Consider the following 21980-nt stretch of genomic DNA (forward strand, 5'->3'; position numbering starts at 1 on the left):
CCTCCCTCACTTTAACACAATTCAATGCAAATCCTAACATCACTTCCCCATGTCATGGTCCTCTTCAAGAATGAAGGGCTAAGGGGTGCTTAGGTGGCACAGTAGATAAAGCACCAGCCCTGGATTCAGGAGGACCTGAGTTCAAATCTGGACTCAGACATTTGACACTTACTAGCTGTGTGACCCTGGGCAAGTCACTTAACCCTCATTGCCCTGCAAAAAAACAAAACAAAACAAAAAGAATGAATGCTAACAACGACGACGACGACAACCCTTAAGTGATCCTGCAAGGGCAATATGAGAAGCTATCATAGAAAAGCTTGAACCTCCCTGGGAGTAATCTGATCATCAATAACAGTGAATAACATTCAAAGCCCTTCCCCCTCTCCAAACTTCTGTGAATTGATCAGGGTTTTCCTGCACATTTTGGAGCTGAGAAGAATCTAAATTTGGACTTTAATAAATATCTCTCTACTCAAACTCCTCAAAATACAACTATTGAAATAAAGCTAAGAAGGTAACCAGGCACCTGAAAAGAAAGAAAAAAAGAAAGAGAGAGAGAGAGAGAGAGAGAGAGAGAGGGAGAGAGAGAGAGAGAGAGAGAGAGAGAGAGAGAGAGAGAGAGAGAGAGAGAGAGAAGAGAAAGAAAGAAAGAAAGAAAGAAAGAAAGAAAGAAAGAAAGAAAGAAAGAAAGAAAGAAAGAAAGAAAGAAAGAAAGAAAAGCATTCTAAAAACTCTGTATAGTTTCTGGTTAAAAAAGATACAAATGTAAAATACAATATGCTCCACTGGCAAATCTGTTCATTAATTGAGGGAAATAAAGCATCTTGACTTTAGAGGGGAGTTAACATTATTTGAGATGCAAAATATTCAAGGTAGGTCTAAAACTAATCATTTGAAAGACAAGGAGATATAAGTTACAACTCAGAGACCAGACATAAATACAAAGGCCTTCCTGGGAAGGCCAAAAATCAAAGTGAAGATTAAGGAGTTGCATTATAAAGACAATTGTGGAGGAGGCACTATTGAATCTCCCAGAGGCACCTTTCTTAATGAAACATTTTCCAAACCTCACATATGATTGGGAAGACAGGTCTGTCACCTTGATTAGAACAAGCTTAGAACAAGCCAATGTTGTTCTCTGGACTTTGGTTTTCTCATCTATAAAATGGGGGTAGAGGGAGAAGAAGGTGAGAGAGGTCCCTTCTATTTCTGAAATTCTAGAGTTCTTAAGTAATCATCTTACTTCTATCATGGGAGCAAAATGTTAGTCAAGAAAAAGGATAAATAAAAAGACTTCAGATTCCTTAAAAAAACAACAACAAAAAACAAAGATGCTAACTCACTTTCCTCTAGCCATTTAATGCCTATTAATACCTTATTATCAGGATGATTTCAGAAAGGCCTTGAAAGACTTGCATGAACTGATATATAGTGAAGTGAGCAGAACCAGGAGAACATTGTGTACAGTGACAAAAATATTGTTCAAGAACTGTGAATGGTTTAATTATTCTTAGCAATACTATGATCCAAGACAATCCCTAAGGACTAATGATGAAGCATACTATCCACCTCCAAAGAAAGAACTGCTATTGATTGAACAGTGACTGAAGCATGTTATTTCTCGCTTTCTTTCATTTTTTTCTTTTATATGAGTTTTCTTATACAAAATGACTAATATGGTCATATTTTACATAATTGCACATGTATAGCATATATCTGATTACTTGCCACCTTAGGGAGGGGGGAGGGGAGAGAAGGAAGGAGGGATCAAATTTGGAATTCAAAACCTTAAATAAAAATGTTTATTATTGGAAAAAAATACCTTATTAGGTCACTAGTCATTGGCCATATGCTGTGGCTGATTTATGTTTACTTACATCTCTTCATTTCTTTGGGGCTGAGCTCTAATCAACTATTTCCCTATGAGGCAAGTGGCACAAACCATACTCAGGGCAAGTGAAACAAAATGATTAAAATCAATTTCTGAAACCAGCAAGGCCATGGAAGAATTAAAGGAAAGGAAGCAAAAATCTTGTACCTTCTTTTAACTAATCCTTCTTGATAAATAGTTTCAAAACTATACTGTTTCTATTCTGCTAAAGGACTACAGGAGTTTTTAGTGTTCTGGGACAAAGTCCGAACCACTCCACACTTGTAGTAGCTCTACTTTTGAGATACCAACAGTTTTGATTCTTTGAAGACTATAATATTTTTTGATGTACAGTCACCTACTATTAATAGAATAATACTGATTTTTAACAGGGGTTTTGTTTCAGAAAGCAGCTTGGAATCACTGAAATTTCTGTATTATTTCCCAAATGAAATTCATTCTATTCTCTTTCTCCTAGTTCAAATCTGGACCCAGCTCGATAACCTATCTTCAGTCATTGAACAACCATTTATTAAGCACTTACTATATGCCAAGAACTGGGCTAAGTGTTGGGTATACAAAAGAAGACAAAAAAATAGTTCCTAATTTCAAGGACTTCACATTCCAATGGAGAGCATAGCCTGCAAACCACAATGTATCAACAAGGTATGTAGAGGATAAAATGGGAATAATCAAAAGAGAGATGGCACTAGCGGTGTCTGTTCAAGATATATGTAGTGATAAGCTAACTTATGAGGAAGATGTGGCATAAACGTGATTACATAAGAAATGCATGATCAGAAGGGGAGGCAGACCTGGCATGGAGTAAGAATAATGGTTAACAGCAGCCTAAATACTTCCTTGGCTCCCACAAAATGTTAAAAGACCCAGAGAAAGGCCTCCAGCCCATTGGGTGGATCCTTTCTGGAGGACTTATGGGAATAGGAGACAGTCAAGAATTACATAGAATGGAAGACATGGATTAATTGTAATCCATACTGATGGAGGGAGTACTCACATGAATGAGATTATGGATCCACATTAACCACATGAGAAGATTGGATTAGATAATCCCTAAATCCCCTTTTGGCTCTGATGCATATGCTATTATAGGGGCCAGCTTTAAGGTGGAACAATGAGGATTCTGTGATTTATTGACCTTGGTATAGCATCCAAAAGAGGCAGCTTTGGGTCCCTACATGTCATTTTCCTTCATTATAAATAATGTGGTTCCCCCCATGCCTCCAGCTTCTGGTTGGCATATTCATTCAACACGCCTTTATTAAAGACTTACTATGTATAAAGAACTATACTAGGCACTTGGGAAACAAAAACAAACATCAAACAGTTCCTGCCTTCTGAGAACCTTATATTTTATTAGGGAGCAACAACATGTATATAGAAAAACAAATATGAAATATGTACAACTATATAAATATAATTTGAGAAGACAGCACTGGCAATTAGACAGATCAGGGAAGGCCTCTTGTAAGAAGCAGCCCTCCGTTGAGCTTTCAGAAACACTAGGGTTTCTAAAAGGAATTTTTCTAGAAGGAATGTCACATAGGAAAGTCAGTTTGACTGCAAATTAGAGCAAGTCAAAATGAGTGATTTAAAAAGGCCGCAAAGGTAACCTAGACCCAAAATGCAAATAGTTTTATCCTTAAGGGTACTAGGTAGCCAATGGAGCCTCTTGAGCAAGGAAGTGTCTCAGTCAGACCCTCTCTTTAAGGGTTAATACAAAATATGAATTACTCAAGAAATAATTTTCGTGTCACAACAATCAGTAACATCAATCCATCAAATTCCCAACTATACCATATGACTTATGGGCTATCAATGGAAAAATGAGGATAACAAAGTATATTGCACAGAGTTTATACTTTAATAAATGTTCATTGAATTTTCTGGGCAAGTGACCCTGGGACTGCCTCAGTAAATGAAACATGCGCATTCTATTCCCTAAACAAGTACTTGTTATTTTTCAGTCATATCTGACTCTGCATGACTGCATTTGAGGTTTTCTTGGCAAAGGTACTTGGTTTGCCATTTCCTTCTCCAGTTCGTTTTACAGATGAGGAAACTGAGGCAAACAGGGTTAAATGACTTGCTGGTGTATGGGGGAGGGTCGCATAGTTACTAAGTGTCTGATTCCAGATTTGAACTCATGAAGAAGAGTCTCCCTGACTCCAGGACTGGCCCTCTATCCACTGTACCACTTAGCTGCCTCTAACAAGCACTTAGGTATCAACAAAGCATTAAAGGAAAGTCAAGACAATATGCTTGTGATGTCATTAGCCATTGGAGGAACAACAACAATAAAGGAGGTTTTTTTTAAAAGTCAGTGTCTGTGCCTTCATGTAGTCATCCTCACACAAACTCGTGTACTCTCCTAGCCTAGTTTCCATCACTGAATGACCTGGGAGTTGAAGAAGTAAACTCAAAACTCAAATACAGTCATTCCCCCTCACCAAGCGTCTGCCTCCACCAAAGAATGATTCATCCCCACACCCACCACATGCACCAGACATAGCCTGCATGCCACCAGAGGTGTTGGCTTCCTTTCTCCCCTAAAAATGAGCCATTTCTCACCTGTCTCCAACGTCCAGCTTGAGTGAGTGCTCTGACAAGAAGCAAACCGAACTAACCACTATGGTAAGTGCTACAAAAATTCCCACCAGTCCCTCAGTTGCCAAGCCCTATCTCTGCCCCTGTCCCTCTGCATGGCCATTACCAGATGACTGAGGCAGCAGAATGAGGGGGCTAATTAACAGGAAAAATTGAGGAGCTACAAGTTCTAATGCTCACCTGCCACAAACTTGCTGTGTGACCCCAAGGATATTACTTCATAGTGGCCCCGTTTCCTTTGCTTATAAAAACTAAGATAATGAAATGACATGTTTGCATAAGTAGCATAATATAGTCCTACTGTAATGGGTACTGCAAAGATACACATAAAGATAGAAATAAATGCATCTATATCACAGAGGGGCCCTTTAAAGATAAGTGATGACATGTTTTGAAAAGCCCAAGGTCTGAGTGATGTTTCCTCTTTTGTTCAAACAGGTTTTAATGCCAAATGCTACCTACAAAACCGATGAGAACAGTATCTTTTATAGCGTTCTTTTAAAAACTTATAAATCATTCAATCCTAGTCAATGATATGAGCTTTTCCACCTCCACATCTTCAAAAGAAACAAGAATTACTAGAAAACTCCCTTTCAGTTAGCTTCATTTTAAATTCATGATTCCTCTTCCTAAATTTCAAGTGACCCACAAGACTTTAAGCAATGCTGGAGTTCTAAATCACTTTTTCTTTCCCCCTAAGAAAGTACAGCATCATGGAATCATATATTTAGAGCTGGAAAGGATTGTTGAGGACATCACGTCCAACGCCCTCATTCTACAGATGATGAAACTGAAACTGAAAAAGGATGAGTGACTTTCCCAAGCTCACAAAGCTGGTAAGGGTCTGAGGCAGAATTTGAACTCCAACACCAGAACTCTTGTCCACTGCTCCCCCTGGTTGTCTAAACTCAAATCTCCTTATGTTAAGAAAGGAATGAGAGTTACAAGTTTTGAATACATCTACAGAATACATACTCCAACTTTCTCATCCCTACTATAACATCTTAAATAACTCATGATCTAGGCAAGTCACAACTTAGCAGCGTCAGATGAGGAATCTGAGATCCAGAAAAGTTAAGTGATTTGCCCAAGGTCATAAAGCTACTACTCAATTGCAAATTGAGCTTCCAAATCGAGGTCTCTTAACTCTGTCCCAGTTCTCTTTCTATGGCCCCAAACTGTGTTCTTGGGAGCAGTTCCCAAAAGATGGTGGGTAAATCAAAGCCTTACTTAATCTCTTAAACTATCTCTGCTTCAGTCAGGCATTAGCTAGTTAGGTATTAACTTCTGTAAATAATCAGTTCTCTCTGTGCAGAAAAACAACTTTTGAGCACTTAATTGTGGGGTTATGTGGGTTAGTTGAGTCACTAACCATTACGTGAACTTTATGTTTATTTGGGGGTGGGGGGGGTGGGGAGGGAATCACTTCTTGGGTGGCAATGTTATGCCAACTGTCTGGACAAATACACTTCACTCCTTGACTTTTAAAAGGGGGTGTGGGTAGAAAGTAGGATATAATAATTTGCTATTTAATAACTGAGCTAAAATTTAAATTCAGCACTCCCACCATATTGATTTCCTTTTCTGGTGTCATAGAAACATGTCATATAGTTTTCCCATATATTTGTGTATTAATTGGCACTTATTAAGTTTCATTATGAGTCATAGTTCGGCATCTTTGCTTTGTTTCCCTCATTTGACTTAAGCTCCTTGGGGGTAGAGACTGTTTTTGTTTTTCACGTTGTCCCTCCCTCCTCCCAGCAACTAGTGTGATGTTCTTTCATACGCAGCTTATACAGAAATGGACTAACCATTTGATTGTCTTCATGTTATATTCCCAGTGCCTAACACCATGCCTTGGACAGAGAAGGCACCTTTTAAAATGCTTGTTGATTGAATTATAAAATAAAGAAATCTGTAATACCAGGGTGTAGAACTAGACCACCTCCTAGGTCCTTTTCAGCTCTAACATGTTGTGACTCAGTCCTAGGTCTGACACTTGGCAGGAACAAAACATCACAATAAGCTTTCCTCTGACTCTCCCTCACTGGTTGAGTAACATCAGCAGATTTTGCCATAAATTTACACCCTAAAGCAGGAAACTTGATGATTTTCCTTCTCATTTGAATAACTATGATTTGTCATTATCCAGTCCACTATTGGACTTAAGAAAACTATGTTACTCCATTCATATTTTAGCATGTCTGTTCCTGCAGACATGGTTTTGAATTGTAGTTTCTAAAAGGAACCACTTCAAAAAGAAAAAAAAGAAAAAGAGGTTTTGCTTCTTGGACTTATACTTGGGGTAGATTTTTACAAGAAGTCAATTTCTGGGTTTGTTTTGGTATTTTCTCACAGGGGAGGTAAAGCCTGAGACAGCTTCCTTTAGAATAGGAGTTCTTAACCTGAGGTCAGGAAAATTGTTTTTGTTTTTATAAAAAAAATCTGATAAATCTATGTATTTTATTTTATGCATTTTAAAACATTCTGAAGGGTGGGGTCTAGAGGGATCAATAAAGCACCCATATATTAACAGGTGGCTGAATATCATAGAAAGAGCACTGGATTCAGAGATGCGAGCTGAGTTCAAATGTTAGCTCAGTTCTGAATACCCCTCTGACCTTAGGTGTTGACTTATCTATATAGTGAGTTACTTAAGAATTTATAGTAGGGATGAGGAAGTTGGAATATGTCTATGTTATATGAATGTGTTAGAAACTTGTAAGTCTCATTTCTTTCTTAATTGAGAGCCCTTAATAAACTCTCAGGGATTCAGTTTCTTCATTCATAAAAAAGAGATGGTTGGATGGATCAAATGATCTCTAAGGTCCCTTAAAGTAGAGATGTCAAATACTGGGCCTGCAATTCAAGTGCAGCCAGAATGACACTAAAATATAACAAGAAAATATTTAACAAAATACATAAAAATGCTATAGAACATATATAATGTTAATATGTGCTTTTCTAAGTCAGTATGTTACTCCCCCAAGGATCCTTATGTGTGGTGGAATGGCAACACTATATCTCTTCTTCCCTTTGAAATTAAACTCCTTGAAAAGGTCTCTCTCCTCCCACTAGTAATTTAGGTTGGTACACTAGGGTAATAATGTTTTCCATGGGCTTTTGGTTAATGCATTAAAAGGAGGGCTTAGTGAATGTCATAGGATAGAAATGTAAAGTTTTAAGGCAGTAGCATCAATTTCTTTCTTTCTCTCTCTCCCTCTCTCTCTTTTTTTTTTTTTTTTTGCGGGGCAATGAGGGTTAAGTGATTTGTCCAGGGTCACACAGCTAGTATGTATCAAGTGCCTGAGGCCAAATTTGAACTCAACTCAGGTCCTCCTGAATCCAGGGCCAGTGCTTTATCCACTGCACCACCTAGCAGCCCCCTTGGTGTCAATTTCAATAGAAAGGGGGTCATTCCACTCTCTTAATTCCTTACAATCTGACTTCCTACCACATCATTCCACCAAAACTGCTATCTTCAAAGTTGGCAATGATCCCTTAACTGCCAAATTCAATGGCCTTTTCTCAAACCTCATCCTCAACCTCTCTGCAGCCTTTGATACTATTTATCTCTTGGTTCCCCTCCTAGCTGATCATTCCTTCTCACCCTTCTTTGCTGGATCCTCATTCAATACATTCCCTTAAACCATAAGCATCCTTCAAGGTTCTGTCCTGGACCCACTTCTCTCTCTGTACCACCTTCGTTTATGATCTCATCAGCTACCATGGATTGAATTAGCATCTATACTGATGATTCTCAAACTACCTATCCTGCCCTAACTTCTCTGCTAATCTTTAATCTCACACCTCCAACTTCCTTTTCTTGGCAAAGGACCACCTAGGATGGATGGCATGTCACATCAAAGAAGTCACTGTGCTCTATGAGCAAAGTAGAATTGCAGTAGTTCAAAAGAAACATGAGATGTGCAAGTATAGAGACATCTGCACTCCAAATGGACTATTTGTGGCTGACCTGTGGTAGAGCCTTACAAGCTCATATTGGTCTGATCAGCTACAGTTGGACACACTGTACCTTGATTCTAATATGGCGATGTCATTTTGGCCCTCTTTGAGAACAAAGGATAGCTGCCAGACGTCTCCAACTGCATGTCCAGTAGACAGCTTAAACTCGTGTCCAAAACCAAACTCATTATCTTTCCTCCTAGTTTCTTCCCACCTCCTACCTTTTTTTTTTTTTTTTAGTGAGGCAATTGGGGTTAAGTGACTTGCCCAGGGTCACACAGCTAGTAAGTGTTAAGTGTCTGAGGCCAGATTTGAAGTCAGGTACTCCTGACTCCAGAGCTGGTGCTCTATCCACTGCACCACCTAGCTGCCCCCCTTAAACACTGTTGGGTTTTTTTTTTTTTTGGTGGGTCAATAAGGGTTAAGTGACTTGTCTAGGCCCACAGAGCTAGTAAGTGTCAAGTGTCTGAGGCTGGATTTGAACTCAGGTCCTCCTGAATCCAAGGCTGGTGCTTTATCCACTGCACCACCTAGGTGCCCCCGACCTCCTACCTTTCTTATTACTACTAGGGCTGCACCTCCCAGACCCTCAGGCTGACAACCTGGGAGTCATCCTAAACTCTGCCCTGCCCCTCACATATCCAATCTGTTGTCACGGCCTATTGATTTCACCTTTACAATATCTTTCAAATATGTCCCCCTTTCTCCTTTGATACTGCTACCATTCTGGTGCAGGCCCTCATCACCTTACATCACCTTATAGCAGCAGCCTGCTGGTGGGTCTTCCTGCCTCAAGTCTCTCCCCATTCCAATCCATCCTCCATTCAGCCTTTAAAGTGATTTTCCTAGAGTGCAGGTCCAACGGTGTCACTTCCCTAGTCAATAAACTCCAGTGGCTCACTATTTCCTCCAGGGACAAATATGAAATCCTCTGTTTGGCATTCAAAGCCCTTCATAACCTAGTCCCTGCCCCCACCCTTTCAGTCTTCTTACATCTTACTCTCCACCCCATACTCTTCTATTCAGTAACACCAGCCTCCTGGCTAGTCTTTGAGCAAGACAATCCATCTCTCAGCTCTGGGCACTTTCTCTGCCTTTTCCCAATGCCTAGAAAGTTCTTTCTTCTCATCTCTGGCTTCAAGGCTTCAAGTCCCAACTAAAATTCCATCTTCTACAGAAAGCCTTTCCCATCCTCTCTTAATTCTAGCATTTTCCCTCTTTTTTAATTCCTATATATCCCATATATAGCTTGTTTGTATCTATTTGTTTGCTTGTTGTCTCTCCAACTGCACAGTGAGCTCCTTGAAGCTTTGACTGTCTTTTGCCTCTTTTTTGATATCACCAGCACTTAGCACATGCCTGGCACTTAGTAGGCACTTAATAAATGTATATTGACTTACTGACTGATGGTCTCTGTCTGGTACTTTCCCTCTAAAGATCTCAAAGCAATTGGGGATGCTGATTTCATTGAACTGAAATCATCTTGGATAAAGTAGCTACTAGCTTGTTTTCTATCTACCTCCCATCACAAGAAGTAAACTAAGCATCTCTAACTTAGCTACACATCAGAGAATTATACCATAGAAATATAGAATCCCAAAGGTGAAACAAATTTCAGAAGTCAGTTGCCAATGTAGGCAGAAACTGATTAAATTAGCTCTTGAACAAAAGTTGAGCAATCAGAAAGAAGTAGTAACCAGGGCAGATAGTGGTCCAGAATCTTTGGGTACCAATTGGGATGCCACTCACTTCCTTCAATTGCCTATGCCTTAGGGCTTAAAATCACAGAATTTCAGAGTTGGAAGGGACCTTACAGACCATCTCTTCCAATTTCTTAATTTGATGAATGCAGAATTTTTTCTCATGTACAGGCTTCAATTCCAAATCTACCACCAATCTTCCCTTCTTGTTCTGAAGTATATTAATGTTAGGTGATCATTTGGGTTCTTTTTTCCCCTCTAGGCAATGAATGTTGCTCTCAGCACACCATTTAGGGTTTATTCCCTTCCCTGGCTCCATCTGTTGTGTCTGCCTTGGGTAATGTAACACCCATCCCCATGTTCATCTTGAATATGACTTGTCTAGAGTTCTTACTACTCCGCAGCTGCAAAGACTGTATGGTATTGTCCTCCAAACAGATGCCTATGACATGGACATGACAGGGAAGGGAATGTTATCTGACTCCAAATCTAAGTTACCCAATAAGCTCTGGGAATAAGTTCTGCCCTGTTGTTTTATTTTACATTTAATTTTCTCTGCAAAGCAACCACTGTGTCAATTTCATACCTGTCAAAATTCCACAAGATGAAGTGGGATGGAACTGAGGTCATGACTCCATGGTTATTTTAAAGCCATCTTTTTAGAAAAGATCCAACCAGCTAGTAAAAATAATAATAACAATAAATACATTCACATGTGTCCTTTTTTTAAAAAAAAAATCCATGTTAATATAAAAAATAATTCAACTCAATGAGTCTGTGACTCACCCAATTCTATTCAGTCTGGTCTTTGTATAGACCAGCTTTATTATACATTATTTATTGTTATTAGAAATCATATCAGGTTACTTTTTATTATTCTGTTGGTAAAGCAGAAAACAAACCTTATGATATTACATGTTATTACAGGAAAGTGAACTGTCCCTGAAAGCCCTTCAAATTTAATTAACTTTTAGATTCAAAGTTCCATTTTCCTTTTGTTTTATTTTTTATTCCAATCTATTTCTCCTTTTTGTGTGAGTGGGTAAGATAAGGAGAGAAGTTGTTAGGTTTTTTTAAGCTCTTTTTACTGCGTATGGTACTGCAGCCAATTCAATCAAAGGGGAAATAGGAAAGTGCCCACAGTATTTGTGCACAGTAAGCTGTTTGTAAAATCCTCTCCAGTTTCCTGCAATCAAATGTTAGCATCTCCTAAAATGACATTATATAGAGGGCTAAACAACATTTTCATACCAGGCACAAATACAGAGGGGGTTATGCATGCAAGGAATTGAGAAAAGGAATCCTACAGGGGACATTTGTTTTCCTGATGTTAGGGATGCTGTGCAGGAGAAATGTGGGGAAGCTTGAAACATAGCCAAGTTCTGGTGGATTCAAAGCAGTTCAGAGTTTGGAAAGAGGAAGAATTTAATGATGAATGATTCAATTCAGAAAAAAAAATATTAGCTTCCCTCTTTCTGCAAGCTGAACTGGTTAGGAAAAGATGTGGCTATCATTTTACTATCTATCAGGACCTTTCCAAAACTTGGAGCAACCTGGGACATATATGTGTGTCAGTGCTGGAGCCAATATGGAATAAAGGCAGGAACACTTATCTAGAACTCAACAGTCCTAGGTACTATAAAATGAGGGCTTTAGGCTAAATGAATACTAGGTTCCTTCCAGGTCTAATAGTCTATGGTCTTCAATCACTAAGCTAAAAGAAGAGATTTTTAAGATCTTTCCCTATAAATGTGAAAAGGCTATGAGGACAATTGGATATTCCCATGCTGCCCTGTCTGATGTCAGGTACAGCAGCCTATGCCTTAAATGGCAGAATCATGTTGTTGTTGAGTCATTTCAGTCATATCCAACTCTTCATGACCCCATTTGGGGTTTCCTTGGCAGAGATACTGAAGTGGTTTCCCATTTCCTTCTCTAGCTCATTTTACAGGTAAGGAAACTGAGGCAAACAGGGTTAGGTGACTTGCCCAGGGTCACACAGCTACTAAGTGTCTGAGACCAGATTTGAACTCAAGAAGATGAGTCTTCCTGACTCCAGGCCTGGGGCTTTATCCATTGTGTCACCTAGCTGTCTGGAAGTATCTTAACTAGGTAACAATAATGGATATGTCAGTTAAGAAAGACTTTCAAAGGTTCAGGGATTCATTTGTACAATGGGAAGATCATTGTAATTGGAATCAGAAGGACTGGGTTCAAATTCAGACTGATTTTAAGTACCTCCTGTGTAACCTTGGGCAAACTGCTTAACATCTCTGAGACTGAGTTCTCTATCTATAAAAGGAAGGAGTTGAACTACCTGTACTCTAAGGTTGCTCCCAATTCTAAATCTGTGATCTTATGATTTTCATATAGCCACCTCTTAACTGATTCCTTTTCTGTGGTAGCAAATTCAGCAACTAATTGAACATCAGAAGCAAAGGGTACATACCACCTTCAACCTCTGAGTAGTCCTTTCTGGCTCACTTTAGAAAGGGGGTGGAAGAAGGCTCTTAGAGGCAGCATCCTCCTTCCCTCAGGGAGGAGCACTTTTACCAAGACTGTCCCAACACACACACACACACACACACACACACACACACACTCTCTCTCTCTCTCTCTCTCTCTCTCTCTCTCTCTCTCTCTCTCTCTCTCTTGTAATTCCTGTTCATTCCCCCTTTTTGGCAGGGGATACCTGGCTACTGAATATGTGCTTGCTGACAGTCGCCTGGATCTGCTTGAGTACTGAACCCTTAATAGGGTGTCACTGAGGTTAAGGTAATAATAACTGCCTGTCAACTGGTGGCTGAATTCTGAGAGTTCAGCCTCTCTTGGGAGAGCTTTGCTTGCTCTTGTTAAATCAGCCTTTTCTACTCTGTGTCAAGTTATCACTGATCTATTCCTTTCTTAGGAATCTTTCCCTTTCTCCCTTGAATAATATACAGGCCACTAACAAAGTTCTGGGTCTGTCTTTCTCCTTGATAGTAAACTTATTGAACCTTGCTAGGAATGAAATACAGAGAGAAAGACAGAGACAGGCAGACAGCAGTGACAGTCAGAGAGATAGAAACAGAGAGATAGAAGCTGGGAGTGGGGGGAGAGATAAACAAAAACACAAAGACAGAGAGAGAGAGGAAAAGGAGAGGAGAGGGGGGAGAGAGGGAAAGAGGGGGAGAGAGAGAGAGAGAGAGAGAGAGAGAGAGAGAGAGAGACTCAAATTTCCCCAAATATTTCATCTGCACATTTTTATTTCTTGTCCTAAAATAATCCCTTAATACAGAAGCCTGAAATTTTAACTGCATAAAATGTAAGGAAAAATGCATTTTAATAAAAGAAGATGCAATTTTCAAGCCAGAAAAGCTTAAAGTTTTTTAATGAATACTGTCTATTTCAAAATAAAATATAAACGATTTGAGATTCCCTTATCCATTTCTCCCTCATGTCATTCCTTCTTTTGTTTTTGACCTTTCTTCTTCCTATACCTGTAGTTGGGATTAGAATTCTCCTTATAATTTAATTAAGTCATTGTTTTATTATCCTAAATACCTGTCCCCTGGATTACCTGTGATCAACATATCATACAGAGAACCTCTTCTTTAAAACCCACTGGAAGGAAAGACATAAGGAAAAGTTGTTTTGGATTTAAAACTGTTTTTAGAGGTCATCTATTCCAAGATATGCCATATATTTTAATCTACATTTACAGATGAAGAAACTGAGGTCCAGAAGGTGGAATAAATTGCCCAAATTTAGTTAAGTGGAAGAGCTGGGACTTTGAGCATGTCTCTGAATGTAATTTCGATGTTATTCTCAGTATATGAGGCTGCCTCATAGTGGCTATTCTCAGTATCCCTCAAATGCTCAACAGGCAGAAAAAGGAGATAGTTCCAGATCCTGCAGTGGCAATTGAGATAACTTCTCTTTTCTATATCTCCTCTCCTCAACATAAAGTTCCCCTGTTGGATCTCAGGAATCCAAGGTATTCCTGGTGATAGAGATGATGACTTGCAGCTAAAGAATTCTAGGTTGAATTCAGAGAATATTTTAAAAATTCTCAGATGGTCAAACACAGTCATTAGTGATCTTATCTTGTCTACATGTGGAGCTTGTGGAGAGGACATTAAAAATAAAAGAACAAATGCAAAAGATAAAAATCACAGATAGGAAAGTGAGGACAAATACAAAAGAGAAGCCTGTTCCTTTTCCTGTACTGTCAGGTAGGCAAATTAACATATTCTTAAGGGAGACACGAATTGATAAAAAAAAACTGTTCTAGGAAGCAATTTGGAATTGTAGCAAAAGTGACTAAAATGTGCATACTCTTTGACTCAGATCTCACTAGGCATAGGAATGAAACCTGGAAAGAAAGACAGAGAGAGAGAGAGAGAGAGAGAGAGAGAGAGACAGAGAGAGAGAGAGAGAGAGAGAGAGGGAGGGAGGGGGAGAGGGAGAGAGAGAGAGAGAGAGAGAGAGAGAGAGAGAGAGAGAGAGAGAGAGAGAGAGAGAGAGAGAAGGAGAAAGAGAGATTTTTTTTTAAAAAGGAAAAGGTCCCATATGCACCAAAATATAGTAGCACTTTCTGTGTTAGCAAAGAAATGATCACATAAATATTCATTGATTGGGAATGGCTAAAACAAGAACTTGAACTCATTTGAAAGCCAGTCTTTCCCTGACTTCCTGGAGAAGCAGACATCATCATAGTTTCTGACATTGTTTTCTCTTTTTCAAATTTTTCTTAGTCTGAACTTGACAAACACCAGTAAATATGGAGTTTGCCGAATCTTAGTGCCATTTGACACTATTAAACTCCCCTCAAAGTTTAGGACCCCCTATAATTAGCATTTTTGTGTCCTAAGAAGAACAGCAAAGAGGAGATTATATGTGAAACTGCAACTCTTCATTATATCCAGTGCTTTTCTTAAGCATATGATGAATTTAGCACGTAAGTTCAAAAGTTATTCTACTTCTCTGTTTCTTTCTTCTGAATCTCCTACTATTCTCTTAGAGCATTATTTTCCACCTCTAACCAAACTTCTAGATATAATTAACTAGCACAAAGAGCCCCTTCTAGGCAATTCTTTAAGACTATAAGAGACATAGGGGCAGCTAGGTGGCACAGTGGATGGAGCACCAGCCCTGGAGTCAGGAGGACCTGAGTTCAAATCTGACCTCAGACACTTGACACTTACTAGCTGTGTGACCTTGGGCAAATCACTTAACCCCAATTGCCTCACTAAAAACAAAACAAAACCAAACCAAAACAAAAAACAGTTTATCCATCTGTATCTTCAGTGCTGGTCATACTGTACATTGATCCTAACATTGTGATGTCATTTTGGTCTTCTTTAAGCACAAGGGAGAAACAACAAGCCTTTTACACAGAAGGAACTTGCAAATATTTGCTATCAGCACTAAGTTGAACAGAAACAATCGGTATGAAACCAGGACTAGGAATCAGTTCTCTTGATTTCCATTCCAGTGCAGTGAATGCTTTGTGGACCCATCACCTTAATTGGAAGTTCCCTATTTATTTTAAGAACACAGCCATTCCTCCTACCACCCAGGTTTGAAACCAGAGTGTTATCCTAGACTAGACTCTTCACCATTCCCTAGCCCCATATCCAATCGCTTGCCATATCCTGCTTATTCATCCTCCATGATATTTCTTATGTCTGCTCCTGCTTCTCCACTCACAGAGCTACCAACCTAGTTCATGTCTTCACCTCTTACAAAGACAATAACAATAGATATATACTTAGTCCCCCTGCCTCTCTCCAATCTCTTCCTCCTCTAATCCATCCACCATCCAGCTGCAAAAGGGATATTCCTAAAACACAAACCTTACCATGTTACCCCTACCATGTTCCAAAAAGCTCCAAGATGCCCAATGGTCTCCAGGATCAAACACAAAATCCTGTGTTTGGCATTAAAAGCCCTTGATAAGCTGATACCAACCTACCTCTCCAGCCATATACACATCCCCTTCACAAAGTATTCAGAAATTGTTCTAAGCCATTGATCATTGCTATGACAGTTCAATGTGTCAGGGACTTCACAAAAATGCAGGACACAGAAGTACATCCAAGTACAGTCAAATAGAATTTTTTAACCTCCTCCTGGAAGGGAGAGCAATTCTATAAGATCAAACACAAACCCAGTGAAGAGATGGGACTGTACGCACCATCTACCCTCCACCTTCCAGAGAAATAGGTTAAAAGACCATTGCTCATCTCACATGGTTCAGGTTAACTTGGAAAACAGACAGAAATCAAACATGCAACTGAAAACCCCTCTAGATGATCTGCTCCAAATAAATTTATCAAAACACATGCCCTGTTTAGTGGCATTGTTTTTGAACATCTATCACTTTTGAGGCAGCTAGATGGTTCAGTGAAGAGAGTCCTTGGCCTGGAATAAGGAAGACCTGAGTTCAAATTCAGTCTCAAATACTTACTAGCTGTGTGACCCTGAGCAAGTCATTTAACCTCTGTTTGCCTTAATCCACTGGAGAAGTCAATGACAAACCATTCCAGTATCTTGGCCAAGAAAACCCCAAATAGGGTCATAAAGTGTTGGACCCAACTGAACAACAACAGTCTCTTTTGAACCTCACAACAGCCCCATAAGAGGACATGTTCCATGTACCAGAGGTGAGATTCATGCCCAGATCTACCAGTGTCCAAGTCCCGAACATTATCCTAGACTCCACAATCCCACTGAATTGGCTTTTTAAAAAAATTTTGCTGTTCCTCACAAAGGACATTCCATCTCCCATCTCTCTATATTGAACAGTCTATTTCCCAATCCCAGTGCGTGGATTATACACTCCTTTCTCACCTTCAATCTATCAGTCAACCAACTAGTATTTATTTAGCACCTGCACTGTGCCAAATGTTGTGGATGAAAAGGAAGACAAGAAACAAGAAGCTTACAGTGTAATATGGGAGACAACATGCAAATGACTATGAACTGCTGGAGTCCAGATGTAGAGTGTCATTCTTGTGTTTGAAGAACAGCAAAAAAGCCAGTGTCCCTGGGTCAAAAGGTACATAGACGAGAATGAGGTATACAAAAGACTGAAAAGGGAGAAAAGAGTCACATTATGAAGGTTTCTAAAAGCTAAAGAGGATTTTATATAAGATTTGAATGTAATAGGGAGCTACTTGAGTTGACTGAAATGGGGGGTAGGGAAGATTAATGGTTAGATCTGGACTTTAGGGAAATCAACTTGACAACTGAATGGAGGATGGACTTGGAATAGAGCAAGACTTGAGGCACTGAGACCAACCAGAAGGATACTGCAATAGTCCAGGTGTGAGGTGATAAGGTCCTGCACCAGGGTGGTGGAAGTGTCAGAGGAGAAAAGCTGTCCAGCAAGTAAAAATCAATTGTTGCTTTTATTGTTCAGTTGTCTCCAACTCCTCCTGACCCTGTCTGGGGTGTCTTGGCAAAGATACTAGAGTGGTTTGCTATTTCCTTCTCCAGCTCATTTAACTGATGAGGAAACTGAGGAAAACCGGGTTAAGTGACTTGCCCAAGGTCACACAATTAGTCACACAGTTAATAAGTACCTGAGGCCAGCTTTGAACTTAAGAAGAGGAGTCTTCCTCACTCCAAGCCCAGTACTCTACCCACTTCACCACCTAGAATCAATAGGACTTGTCAACTGATTACATTTGGAAGGGGAGGGTTGGAGGGGGGGGGGGAGGAATTAAAGATGACACCTATGTTGCAAGCCTGGGTAAAGCGAGATGATGATATCTTCAACAGTAAGGGGGAAAGTCTTGGAGGAGAGTTTAGTTTTGGACATGTTGAGTGTAAGATGTCTGCAGGATACCCAGTCTGAGATGGCCAAGAGGCAGCTGGAGATTTGGGATTGGAAGTCAAGAAGTTAGGGACAGATAAAGTGATCTGAGAATTATCTGAAGAGAGATAATCAAATCCAGAGCTCAGGCAATTCCCCTCAGTTGGTAAGTCTTCCCACCTACCTCCTACAGAAATTACTTTGTTTTTAATTTACAGAGAGAGAGAGAATGTATATATGTGTATATAGTATTTACTTTTTCGCACATTTCCCCCATACTCCCAGTAGAATATCAGCTCTCTGAGGGCAGGAATGACTTCGTTTTTGCCTTTGTATCACCCAGAACCTAATGAAATTCCTGGCAAATAGTAAATGCTTAATAAATCCAGGTTAAATTGAAGTAATTTAACCCTTCTGTTCTCAGACCTACTTGTCAGGTAAGAAAAATTAAGAATTTGAAAAATAAAAGGAACATGATCTTGAAATATAATCTAGTTTACTAGCCCTCCCCCATTCCCTGGCATAGAACCAAGTACAATAGAGTACTCCCTTCTCCAACTCAAAGTATTGTGAGAATGGGCACCCTCTCACCCTCTGTCTTGGAAGCCAGTCTTTACAAGTTGCTCTGGCAACTGTGCCCTATGGCTAACCTTCGGGTGATGAGTCACTCCAAACCTAGCTGGCCCAATCCTCAGATGAGAGATCCACAGTCTATCCCTGGGCCCATGCTCAAAGTCTTTCCAGCTTGCTAAGGCCAGCCAGAGCTTGTGTTCTGCTGACAACAGCAAATTCAAGGTCAGTAATCTCCATGCCACAAGGAAGCATCAGGTGAGGGTGTTAGTGTTGGCAGAGACAGGACATAATAAGCCTTAAATAAACAGTTGTTAATAAACTGATGAGAGACACTAGTAGTAAAGAAGTAGTGGTTAGAGTTCTGGCCCTGAGGTCAGGAAGATCTGGATTCAAATCCTACCTCTCACACAGCCTGGCTGTGTGACTCTGGGCAAGTCGCTTAACCTTGAAGTCTTTTAGGCAACTCTCTAAGGATTCTTAATTCTTTTTGTATGGCAACCTGATACATCTAACTGACCCCCTTCTCAGAATAATGTATTTAAATTCATAAAATACATAGGATTACAGGGGGCAGCTGGGTGGCACAGGGGATAAAGCACTGGCCCTGGATTCAGGAGGACGTGAGTTCAAATCCGGTTTCAGATACTTGATACTTACTAGTTGGGTCCCTGGGCAAGTCACTTAACCCCCATTGCCCCACAAAAACAAAAACAAAAAAAAGAAAGGAAAAAAAAGAAAGGAAAAAAGAAAAATACATAGGATTACAAAGAAAACCAATTATATTGAAATACTGTTATTAGGTTTTTTTTCAAAACAAGCTCACAGACACCAAGTTAAGAACTGCTCTAAGACTACAAATTGCAAGAAGATACCAACTTGCAATAGCAGAGGAGATCACTTTCCCAACAAAATCACAGATCCAGTCTCTATCCTTATATTATGACTCAGATATAGAATCCCTTCAAACAGCAACTTGGTATCAGACTCCTCTTTGTTTTGCATAATATTGTCAAAGAAAGAAAGAGATGGGGGAAAGGCCATTTGTCTAAGAAACAGACTATCTGCGATCAGACCTGGTGTTCCTTATGAGTCACAATGTAGTTGTCAAGAACTTTGGGGAAAAGTGACCACTTCAAGATTTACTTCCTTCATCTGGATTCATACTCTTCAGAGCATTACTGAGTGGCTTCAAACCCACCCCTGCCCTCAAAAAATCTACTCTCCCAAAGTAGTTGCAAATTGCACCATCTACCAAACCACCCAGATTTTTCCTTCCTGAGTAAAGTGGGGATTGCCAAGGTGGAGATGGCAAAATTGTCAAGAAGGATCACTGATGAATATGGTCCTCCCAGAATATCTCAAGGCTGCAAAAAACCCTTTAATTTTCAGGCAAAGAATTTAGGATCAAAGGACCTTTGATTTAGAGTTTATCTTTCTATCCCAAGGGCCTGGGCCTAGGAGAGAAGGAAGCATAATACTCAATAAAGACTTGTTGAATTGGAAATAATTTCATCCAACTTCCTCATTTTACAGATGAGGAAACTGAGGCTCAGAGAGGTTAACTGATTTGCCCAAGGTTATCCAGGTCATTACTGAATGGTAGAGTCAGGATTTGAAATCTGGGATCCCTCCAAAACTGTTGTTCTTTTCCCGCTAAGATTTCCGATAATCTCAGTGGCCTCTGGATATTAAAATACAAATGGACGGGGCAGCTAGGTGGAGCAGTGGATAAAGCACCATCCCTGGATTCAGGAGGACCTGAGTTCAAATTTGGCCTCAGACACTTACTAGCTGTGTGACCCTGGACAAGTCACTTAACCCTCTTTGCCCTGGGGGGGGGCACACAAATGGATATTTAATTTTTAAAATTTTTAAAAGGAATCAGTTTCTCCACCACCATCTCCATGTACAACAACATGACAAAAAAGCGAGTAAATGACCCACCAAACCCATGGAGAGTTAAATTTACATTTCACTACCTGCACTACAAGAGCTCCAGAAACTCTCACTGCAACTTACTGTACCCTCTCCCCTCACCCCTCCACCCCTCCAGATGCTGCGAAGTCTATGAATGCCTCTTCCCACCCCCAGGGTGCCCATCCCTTTCCAAAAGTTCGATTCCGCTCCACTTGTGCATACCAAGCCCATTCAGCCATTCATAGCCTGCCGGGACGAGCGAAAGCTGCCTCAGCTCTCTCCAGCTGTGCCCCCCCCCCCCCCGCCCCTACCACAGCTGTGCAGACCCAGCCCCGGCCGCCTCGGCCCCGACACCACGCGCACCAACCCGGGGCCTTTCGGTCCAAAGTCCTTTCCTGCCTTCAGCCAGCGGGCTCCCGGCCGCCGCGAACCCCAGTACCACCACCACCACCACCACCCACACACACACACCCCTTTCCAGCCTGGTCTCTTCTGCTTCAGACGGGGCAGGTCAGGGATTGAGCCAGAGCTGGAAGGGCGCGGGTGGAGAAGTCTGGCCCGGAGCCGGAGCCGGCGGCAGCCCCGGCAGAAGGAAAGTGAACCCGACACTGACCGAGAGGTTTGGGGGAATCTTCCTTGCAAGGCGGGGGGCTTTTCCTCACTCCCCGACCCCATTTCCCTTTGCCCAACCCCCCCCCCTTAGCTCCCCGCGTCGCTCACCTGCGCCCGGCGCAGTGGCTCCCGGGTCCCCCTCCCGGACGTTCTCCGCCAGCTCTCAGGGCTCCCCAGCGCGCCTCGGGGACAGGACGCGGTCTGGGCTGCAGAGCGCAGAGTGGGGCGGGCCGGGCAGGGGAAGGGCAAGGCGGGGCGGGGCTGGGGGGCACCCTGCATCACCTGGGGCGGGCTGGGCCAGGAGCCCAGGGAAGGTAAGGGAGGAGACGAGAAGGCGAGGGGAGGGAGGAGGCAGGTAAACCCCAAACTTCCCCTAAGGGAATCTATCTGCCTTGGCTCCTAACTTTGAGCTCCCGTTTGGCGAAGGGGAAGTGGGGCGGAGACACTGTGGGCTTTGTACAGCGGGTGGGAAGGTCTTCATTTTGAGTCTTGAGATTTTTCATTTCGGTAGGCATTCGGGGAGCAATAGGCTAATAACCGCCCTACCCCCCACCCCCGCCGCAGTCTGGTGCTTGTCTGGGCCTTTAGAAGAACAGAATCTTAGAATGTGAGAGGTGGATATGTTGGGTCCCAGAGGCCCGAATCCGGCTTTCACGCAGTGCTCAGCTCTGGGTCTGTAGTTTTGATCAAGTCATTTAACTGTCTCACTTTCTCCATCTGTGAAGTGGGGACATCAATACTTACATTATCGATCTCACAGGATTCTTGTAAGGAGTAATTGAGATAACAGTCAGCTACGCAACAACCATTTATTAATCGCTTAATATATGCCAGAATTATGGGTTAAAGTGAGGAAATAAAGAGGGAGAAATAGGACCCTAGCCTTCAAGGAGGTCATATTCTAAGGGGA

General features: G+C 41.1%; 1 protein-coding gene across 3 annotated transcripts in view; it reads right to left on the reverse strand.

Moving 5' to 3' along the window:
• LYPD6B (LY6/PLAUR domain containing 6B) overlaps nt 1-21277 on the reverse strand; it is a 244652-nt gene extending 223375 nt beyond the window's left edge. For all 3 annotated transcript variants that reach the window (XM_043995441.1, XM_043995440.1, XM_043995442.1), the window contains exon 1: nt 21179-21277. The gene's annotated coding sequence lies outside the window, so the exon portion shown is untranslated. The remainder of the gene's footprint in view (nt 1-21178) is intronic.
• Nucleotides 21278-21980: the final 703 nt, after the last annotated feature.

This window comes from Dromiciops gliroides, chromosome 3, assembly GCF_019393635.1.
Source record: "Dromiciops gliroides isolate mDroGli1 chromosome 3, mDroGli1.pri, whole genome shotgun sequence".
In the NCBI taxonomy this organism is placed as follows: Eukaryota; Metazoa; Chordata; class Mammalia; order Microbiotheria; family Microbiotheriidae; genus Dromiciops; species Dromiciops gliroides.